The sequence below is a fragment of the Varroa destructor genome, unplaced genomic scaffold (assembly GCF_002443255.2).
Source record: "Varroa destructor unplaced genomic scaffold, Vdes_3.0 BEIS01000001.1, whole genome shotgun sequence".
NCBI lineage: Eukaryota > Metazoa > Arthropoda > Arachnida > Mesostigmata > Varroidae > Varroa > Varroa destructor.
The window spans coordinates 61,291,112-61,299,676 of record NW_019211454.1 but is presented as its reverse complement, the minus strand read 5'-3'; the positions used below and the strand labels follow the sequence as shown (position 1 = coordinate 61,299,676).

At 43.4% G+C, this 8,565-nt stretch overlaps 1 long non-coding RNA gene across 1 annotated transcript; it reads right to left on the bottom strand.

Moving 5' to 3' along the window:
* Positions 1 to 239: 239 nt before the first annotated feature.
* Positions 240 to 8,300, bottom strand: LOC147758904 (uncharacterized). The gene is made up of 4 exons (XR_015318972.1): positions 7,752 to 8,300; positions 7,230 to 7,372; positions 2,734 to 2,825; positions 240 to 841 (listed from the first exon to the last, which is right to left on the bottom strand). It is a non-coding gene; the product is annotated as an uncharacterized LOC147758904 (long non-coding RNA).
* Positions 8,301 to 8,565: the final 265 nt, after the last annotated feature.

The window sequence follows — 8,565 nt, the reverse complement described above, 5'->3', positions numbered from 1 at the left end:
CAAAGACGCGACCCATTGTAACGATTAAGAGTTGATAGAAATGTTCTAGACAGGAATTGCCTGCGGATATAAGCAATATTCGCCTCCCGTGGATGCGAAACCGTAAAACTAGGGAAACTATCGATGCTGAAAGGGCAAAGTACATTCAGAAAGTGGTAGAACTACTATTTCTTAAGTAGATTTTACCTAACTGACATATTAAAGACAAACTTGTTAAATTATTATGCCGTTAGTGGGTATTTTGAGTAACATTTAGTTAACTTATTTTTATTGCAGATCAATTAGTTACGTCCTTCGTGTCGGCTGAATACAGCGAGTTTCAGGTCATAATTATAATTAATAACAGATAATTGTTAGATGGAAAGGAAGCAAAATAACCTAAATCCCATATTCTTGAGGCTTTACGCTATTATTTCTCACCCGCAGGATCAGTCACTTTATTTAGAAAAACAGGCAACTTTACGATAGGAACGATCCATCAATTTTAGGCGCAAAATTTTTGTGGTATGCTATTTCAAGCTTGGACATGTCTCATAACGAACATATGGGTGTCCAGCTCTAGGCAAACAGGATTTTTGTACGAGAAAAATAGGTTTTAGATGGTGACCAATTTAGTAGTAAACAACTAAACATGTCCCTAATGGGATGGATTTATGAGCAAAAAATAGATATTTCTGCATAAATAAACCCGCAGACATTTTAGTCGTTTCCTTGAGGCCATTCTTGAGCACGACAGTACGGGCGCTTGCCGCTAGGAACCGAAAGAAGATGAGAGCGTGCCTCATGAGAGCATCCGACGGTTATGAATTGACTTCATTTTCTTAATGAGATTCGGTTCCGTCTGCAACAGGCCAGTACACAAAACCACTATTCGTATGTCTTTTAAACGTGCGTGGCCGTATCGGCTGCCTTTTTCGTTTGTCAGAAGAAACGACCAATCTTTCAATACCTGGGTATATAGGTACTCAGGCAGTGCTGTGTTCGTCATGACGGATACACCACCCAATAAAAATGTATGAGCTTCTTACCTCCGTGCAGCATGATTTCATGGTAATAGGCCAACACGCAAAGCACACACCAAAAATACTGTTCACTATTCGCGGCTTCGACTTATGGTTGGTTTTCTAGCATGTAGTTTTCGTGCTATCTTTCTAGCGAGATAACATTTCGTGTATACTATCAAACCCGATTGCAGATGGTCGTGTTTATTTGTCTGTGTAACAGAACACGGACGGATTGTTCTCTTCTCATCACAAAATTTGATTTCGCTCAATAATTCCAATTAACATAGTAACGGTGAAAATTTGAAAAAAAAAAAAAAAAGGCGTAAAATATCATTGCTTTATGTAATTTCTCAAATATCTTCCCCCTATGGTAATCTTGTTTCGATACGTTAGGGAAAGATACCCGCAGTTAGCATTATAATACCCTATATTATACGATACGCTTGCCTATAGTATATGAATGTAGTTCTCTAGAACTAATGCTGTTTTATGCTCAAACCTATTTCCCCGCGGACCAATTCACTTGCTGCTGACAATATCATACTAGTCCACCGCTCAGTCCAGCTTGATTCGCCGGAGACCAATAGCCCATGTGTCTATGACGTCTTTTGAGGAGTCCTGTTGAATATTCACAGCCGGTTCGTTCAGCGAACAACTACGATGTTGGTGTGCGTGAGCGTTTCGGGGCGTATCTGTGTGCCCCTGTATACAGGCGGCCGTTTGTGCCATGAAAGCGAGCACATTCTATCCCAGCCTAATGCAAGCTAGAACAGCCAAGCTCCGGAGTAGCTGGTCCTTCTGTAGCTTCGCGCTTCGCTAAACGTGAGGACAGCTCGACCCGACTGGCGACGGGGTACCAGCGGAAAGGTATAGACACTACTAGAAAAAGCGGAAGAGAAGCACTCGGCGCATCGGGCGGCCCATCCTGTCTGCTACCTCTGCAACGAATCGGGTGCAGCACAAAGGCCGAGACGAACTGGGTTTGTCTCCGCTTGTCCCAAATCAACTTCAAGGGCCCGTTTTGCCGGTCGATGCGACTAACACCATTACCGCTTTCGCCAGGCGACGGCTCTTGCCTGACCGAAAAACCGATGGAAGTACTGCATGCAGGTAGGCGGCAGGCCCTAGCGGCAGCAGTTAAGGGCAGACAAAAGGGGTGCTGCTGCTCTCTAGAACTCTTCCACCATCACTCTTTCCTTGGCGGCGTTCAATCGTCTCGACCAAATCCTTTCGCCACTAAGGGAATACCAAATCACGTTTCCGACAGTGAACGCCTACATGCAGCGAGTGAGTAGAGAAAAACTGATATATTCCTTTTCGATCAATAGACGTACAAATGATATAGTACAATGCGTAGCAGTCGTCGAAATGGTAGACTGAATAAGACGAAGAGGACGACGCTGAGGAGGTCTGATGGCCACCAAAAACGGATACGAAGCTACCGCCGTCCTGTCAAATTTAATTGCAATGTCGAAGTAATGTGAATCGTGTCCTTCCTACAGGATCGGATCTATCTCGCGTCTGGAAAATAAGGTTTCTGCGAATTTAGGCTGCTACGGTAAGATGTTGGTCGGCAGAAAAAGTTGAATAGACGTCTCCAGTGAGCAAAACGAAATTTCAGATTATTTTTTTTACTGAAAAAAAAGAGCTTTAGTATACGACAGGATAACACGGGGTAGGCAGACTGATCTAAACTATAGATAAAAGAAGGGTCTAACAATGGACTTACGTAGAGCTATCGTTTGGTAATCTATTCTTTTCATTATGACATTTTGGATCTTGGCGATATAGCATGGTGATGTGGTAAGGCAAACGATGTACCTGAAATGTCGAAATACAATAAGAAGAGATTAAAAAAAGTTCTTTCCATCAACCCACGGCTGACTTTTATTCTCTACTCCTTATATAGTAAATCAGCCCGGATCTGAGCAATGAGGTATTACTACAAGGTTCACTCAAGAAAAGGTCCACCAAAATTTCCGGCCAGAATCATCGTAGCGCGGGCTTAGCCTCTCCGCAGCCTCTTTGCATGAGAAACTATATGTCGCGTTTCTTTGCGTTGTCGGTTGTTGGCTGTTTGATCTGTTGCATTAGCGGGATACCCAACCGCGATGCCTGTTCCCTTATGGATAAAAGAACGCGTTGCTTGTTGCTATAGCTACCCGTTCCCACCGTCATGCAAGCGTTGCTCTATGCGTGTAAGTCGCTAGGTTTTCATACGGCCACAATCACTGCCAGATGGGATAAGAAAGAAAAGAAACTTCTATGCAAAAGAATATAGTTTAGTCACTTGAATGGTCGCAAGTTATTGGTAATGAAAATTGAACTGTTCTAGCAGAATATCCCATTTTTGCTTTGTCGGTTTTGACTCCGCCAGTAGGACGCCAGATTTTTTGAACAGAAGCGATCCGGCGCGCATTGGGCTGAAAGCAAACCCATAACTTGATCTTTTACAGTTGAACTTATTTTAACTGCGACACTATTAAATACACAGAAGTTCATCTACTAAGTGGATAGTCTCGTACACATGATTTTAACGAAGAAAAAAGCATCTACATAATGACCGTTTAAATTGATCAAGTGCAAGCCGAAGGATGGAGAATATATCCTTTAGAATAATGCCATTTGCCCCATTAACTTTTTAAGTTAATAAGAATAATTATTTGAGCATTAGGCTCTATACATGTTAGAAAAAATATACCTTTTACCCGTAGCGTAGCGGTCTCGTATTATTCACAACTCTCTCATAGTCCAAACCTAGCGGTACCTGGTAGGAAATGAGCAATGCCGACCATATGATCCTTATCCACCATGAGTCCACAAAGGCACGCTCTTTGCCTGTCGCGTCGTTTTAGACGAATGTATATACACAGGCACGTCAAAAAAGACCTTCTAGTCTCACAGCGTAGTTAGTTATCCAGCACCGTCATCGACCATGACGTTGTCATGTCGTCAAGGGTACGGACCACGTTAACGACAGTGTCGCATCTTGTCGGTCTTCTCGTCCTGTTGCCTTCGATGTTTCAATATGTATAAATATAGTAGCATAAACGCCCCTTTCTTCCAGTCACGTTCGTGTCAATAACGTGGGAACTTGATTAGCAGCAACGCCCCAATGTTCGCGCTATTCAGAAAACCGTATAAATATTTTAGCATCTAGTGCCATTGCATGCCAACAGCAGTAGTGAATTACCAACTCAACTGTTTTGACTTGTACCGATAAGCAATGACATCTTCATGGTGTCTGCGAAGGCGGTAGCGACAGACAGAAAACTTCGAAGAAAAGACTGAAGATGACTGGAAAAAAATGTCACACAGAATGTAAAGAGAACTATTTGCTGGCAGATATATGTAAACATTGGGGTAAAGCCGAACTGTCCACTTTTAAGTACACTGTGCGCCTTTATGTACGATTAATCTTCGGAGTCAGTCTTCATTGACTGCACAGCGCCACATTGTTTGTCACATACAATTTCCACAATCTGGTCAACTGTTCAAGTCTACAGTTTCAGACGACCATCTAAGATAGCCCCTACAATTCCAAATGAACGCCCGATGTCCTAGAAGCCTTTATTGATTTGCCAAAAATATTTTGTCCTCTCAAAGTGTGTCTACCCCCTCAAAGTGCGCAGCTTTATAATAGCCTTCGTATAGCCTATATTTAAGACTGATATCTGCTTAAACCTTGCCCCTTTTAGATGTGACTATGAAGACACCTGCATGTACGTGTAAGTGTTCCTACAAGAATCTAGATGACAAAGAGTCTTCTAAGGCAATTGTTTCCGTGTTCAATTTAGCTGGCTCCCACTTAGTCTGGGGCTTTACCTTGTTTGCATCTGTTTCTTTTCTTTTTCGTCTCTGAACCACGTAGACGTTTACGTCAGCTTTCGTGGGCCAATGCTTCGTCAGGGGGTAGCAACAAAAAGAATTAGGTCTGCCGAACCTATTGCTGTATCCTACTGTATAGGGCAGCGGTAGCGGTGGCGAGCCAAGCAAAGGGCAACAATTCCCCCACAAAGACTGCCACAGGACTATCAGCGTTAACGATTGCAGAAAGGATCTACTAGCGTTCCTAATAGTAGCTGGGAACAGGGAAAGCTTTAGTGGAATCAGCCACTTGTAGTAGGGAGACTGCCTGGTCGTTAGTCAGCCGGCCCGCCAGGGGGTTATCGTAGGAACAGCGTCCATGTTCGTCCTGGAGACTACTACAGCTAAAGCCAATGGCAAAAATCGATACGATCTCCTATCATTCAGCCGTGCCGGTAATGGTACTAGTGTCAGCAGCGGCGATGGCAACCGATGGCAATAGTCATCGTCGTTCGTTCGCCCACTCATCTGCTCGCTCGCTCACTGTATATAGAACCCATCGGGAATGGGGGGGGGGGGGGCAGGTCGTGAAGCAGGATGAAGGAGGCTTGTGTACCTGCCTATCCTCGCTTGCTAAAATAGACAGGCACCTTTCTGGTGCATCATCGCCTCCGGGTTTGCATTGCTCCCCTTCCCTAGCCGTGGCATAAGACGCAATAATCAGATCATCACAGTGTACCACCATTCTGCCTAAAAGGACAGCGGCTGTATTCCTGATTATCAACAACGAACTGGCTAGTGCAAACTGATGAAGCGTCCACTTAATCTAGACGATCTATTTAGATAGATAAAACATACTTTTTCTCAAATAAACGAACATTCAATACATAATATTATATAGTTGTCGTGTTTCGAAGAAGTGCATGGATAGTAACGAGCGTCGCGTCCGTCGAATCAGACGCCGTACGAATGTTACATATACTGTATACAGATGTGGCTAAAAGTTAATAGGTAGCGAGGTGACCTGCGGATATGTAACTGATCTGGGTCTGACGAAACGTGTTAGACATATGTTGTATTGCGGAAAATGTTTCCTCCTGAATTTATCATGCTCGAAGGTTCATGAATATCACAAATGTGATTTGGTTCTGTGAGTCAATCTAATGTCTTGCATTTCATGTTCCTATTTTTGTTAGAGTTGAACCCTTTAACATAACTTAACAAATACTCAGTAGTTACTCAGAATTGACGGTTGTTGCTCACTTATAATCAGATGGTGTGCTCCGGGCACAAACGATATACCCATATCCTCAGTGTCTCCTATCTCTATTGTTTTACATAACGATATTGGTATATATGATTTTCTCCAAAATAAGCAATCATGTAATGACGAAACATACGGCCGATAGTCGGGTCGTGTTGGTGTAACACAGACCTCTTGGTACTTCTGCATGAAATTGTATCATCAGGCGAATCTTAGAAGCTGGTTTACCCAAGTTGGCCCTCGCTATCCTATGCTAGCGCGCGTTCGTCAAGGTTGAGAACGGTCGCCCTGATCGTTGCCCGGGTTCCATCCATCACGAGCTGTCTTGCGCGCAATGTTTGTTGATAGAGAAGACTTTCTTGTGCCTGCCGCTCTTATTCTTGTCGAAGCTATACCCGTCAGTAGCTACTGACAGCCATAGCAACAGTGCCTTTGGCATCCCTCCCCGTTGGCCTTGAAGCCTCCTTTACTGGTCGATCTGTTTACGCTGCTTTTCGTGGTGCAAACGCGCCGGATATGAGAGCTTTTTAGCGGAGAAACTACATTAGGCGTGTCTTAGCGCCGGTGTTTCTCATTCCGCTTTCGCACCGCAGCATCGAACCAAGTGACGTCAAAAGGCCACTTAGCTGTTTCGCTACGAGTTCCAGACGATCCTCTCTGAATAAGCCAAACAGCTTAGCCCGGATCACTCGGATCAAAACAATGACGATGGCTATATCGAGATACTAGTGGCAAAGGATATTTTTGATGGGGAAGCTGCTCTCCTGCCTCCTACCTTTCCCTGCATCTAACACCACCTTTTGTTTTGCGCGCTGCGTGAAATCCTGCTGCGTTTTCAGCGTTATTATTATTATTATTATTATTAAGAAAAAAGGGGGGCATTATAGAAAATGTTATTACGTTTTCTATAATGCCCCCTTTTACTTTTCAGCTGTCTTTCTACGGTAGTAAGTCAGATTAAAAAAGAAATACGGAGTATGTACACGTATGGATACTCACAATTCAAGTGCGTTATGCTAAATTATTAGAGTGTGCTTCGGTTAGGATATGGGACAATATAAATTAATAGAAAAAGAAGAAAATAAAATGAAAAAAGGACACAAGTAGCTGTAACGTTTAACGACCCCGTGCCCACTCTGCTGATGGTCAGTTACCTTTTCATGATTGATTACATTGTGTCAATGGAAAGTGCAAAACACTCGAGTAGTTTTCGGCAACGGCAACAACCATAAGCGTCAACGATTCTTCAAGCAAATACGGTTGGGAGAGTCTGTAGATATGAATGCCCTGTAATTGGCTATTTATGAAAACAAAAAAAAAATACGCTCAGCTATCGAAATTTGAAAGCGTACCTAGTCGTAGGATCCATCTCCTAGGCGACGGACAAGATCAAATGGTTTCGTCAGGCGGAGCATTTGCAAAGGTGTTTCTGGTAATATCTACTTCTTCCCACAGATGACTTTATCTCTGCTAGTAAGCTCAAGGTGTTCTTTTAATCAAGACGTGCAAAACCTTCTTGATAAACAGATAACGACTCGATAGTAACCTTTTTCATTTTAACTATTTCTTCGGCATTATTTGAACTTCAACTCTGAATAGTGCTAACAAGTAACCTGTCTCCAGCCTGTGAAACCTTTAGCCAGTACCACTAGATTGCACAGCGAAAATATACGTACGGACTAAGAACATCAAGAGAGATGAACGGAAGCTACTCCGAAGACTGAAACTGCAGTAAGCTAGAGGATTATTTCGAAGCAAGTGGGTTAGACTCGTGAACATATTGCAGGCTAAACTTTTCCCTCCACCTCCTGTCTTTTTGTCCTTCGTGTCCTTTGCTTGCGGTAGTAATGCTTCTTGTCTTTTTCTCATTGGATGGCGCAGATAGCCGAGCCGAGTACGCTCCCACATCGGCAGTGAAAGCAGGCCAAAGGCCTCATCGGGGATCAGTCACGGTTCGGTGGTCGCAGCAACCGATGCAACTGAAACGTTAAGGGGAAGAAAAAAGTATCAGCTACTGCCGTGCGTGTCACTCAGTTTTGGCAGCAGCGCTTTGCACTGGTACCATCATACAACAGGCACATGGACAAACTTAGACGCCTATTAACTCCGACAAGTCAAAACGTCACTAGTGAGGATGATAACGTCGAGGCGGGTTTCGACAGTATGAAACTGACACGATGCCCCTATGTGTAACAACGTCTGAAATTATACAGACCTGTCTTTTCCTTGTGCGATTTTTTGAGTGGCGCTACCTAATCGCGAGGCCTGTCTTAGGCTAGTCTCATCTTCTATTTTGTTACCTGTTGATGGTCACTCGAAATTTAATCTCGACAGTGACATATGTCGCGCTGCGGCAGGCATCACGCAAATGTCAGAAAAATTAATGAACAGAAACTTGCTCTACATATAATGCTATTTCGCTTGTCAGTTTCGACTTCTCGACAAATCTACTTAGGGCCTTAAACCTTTTTTAGCCTTAGATATGATAAA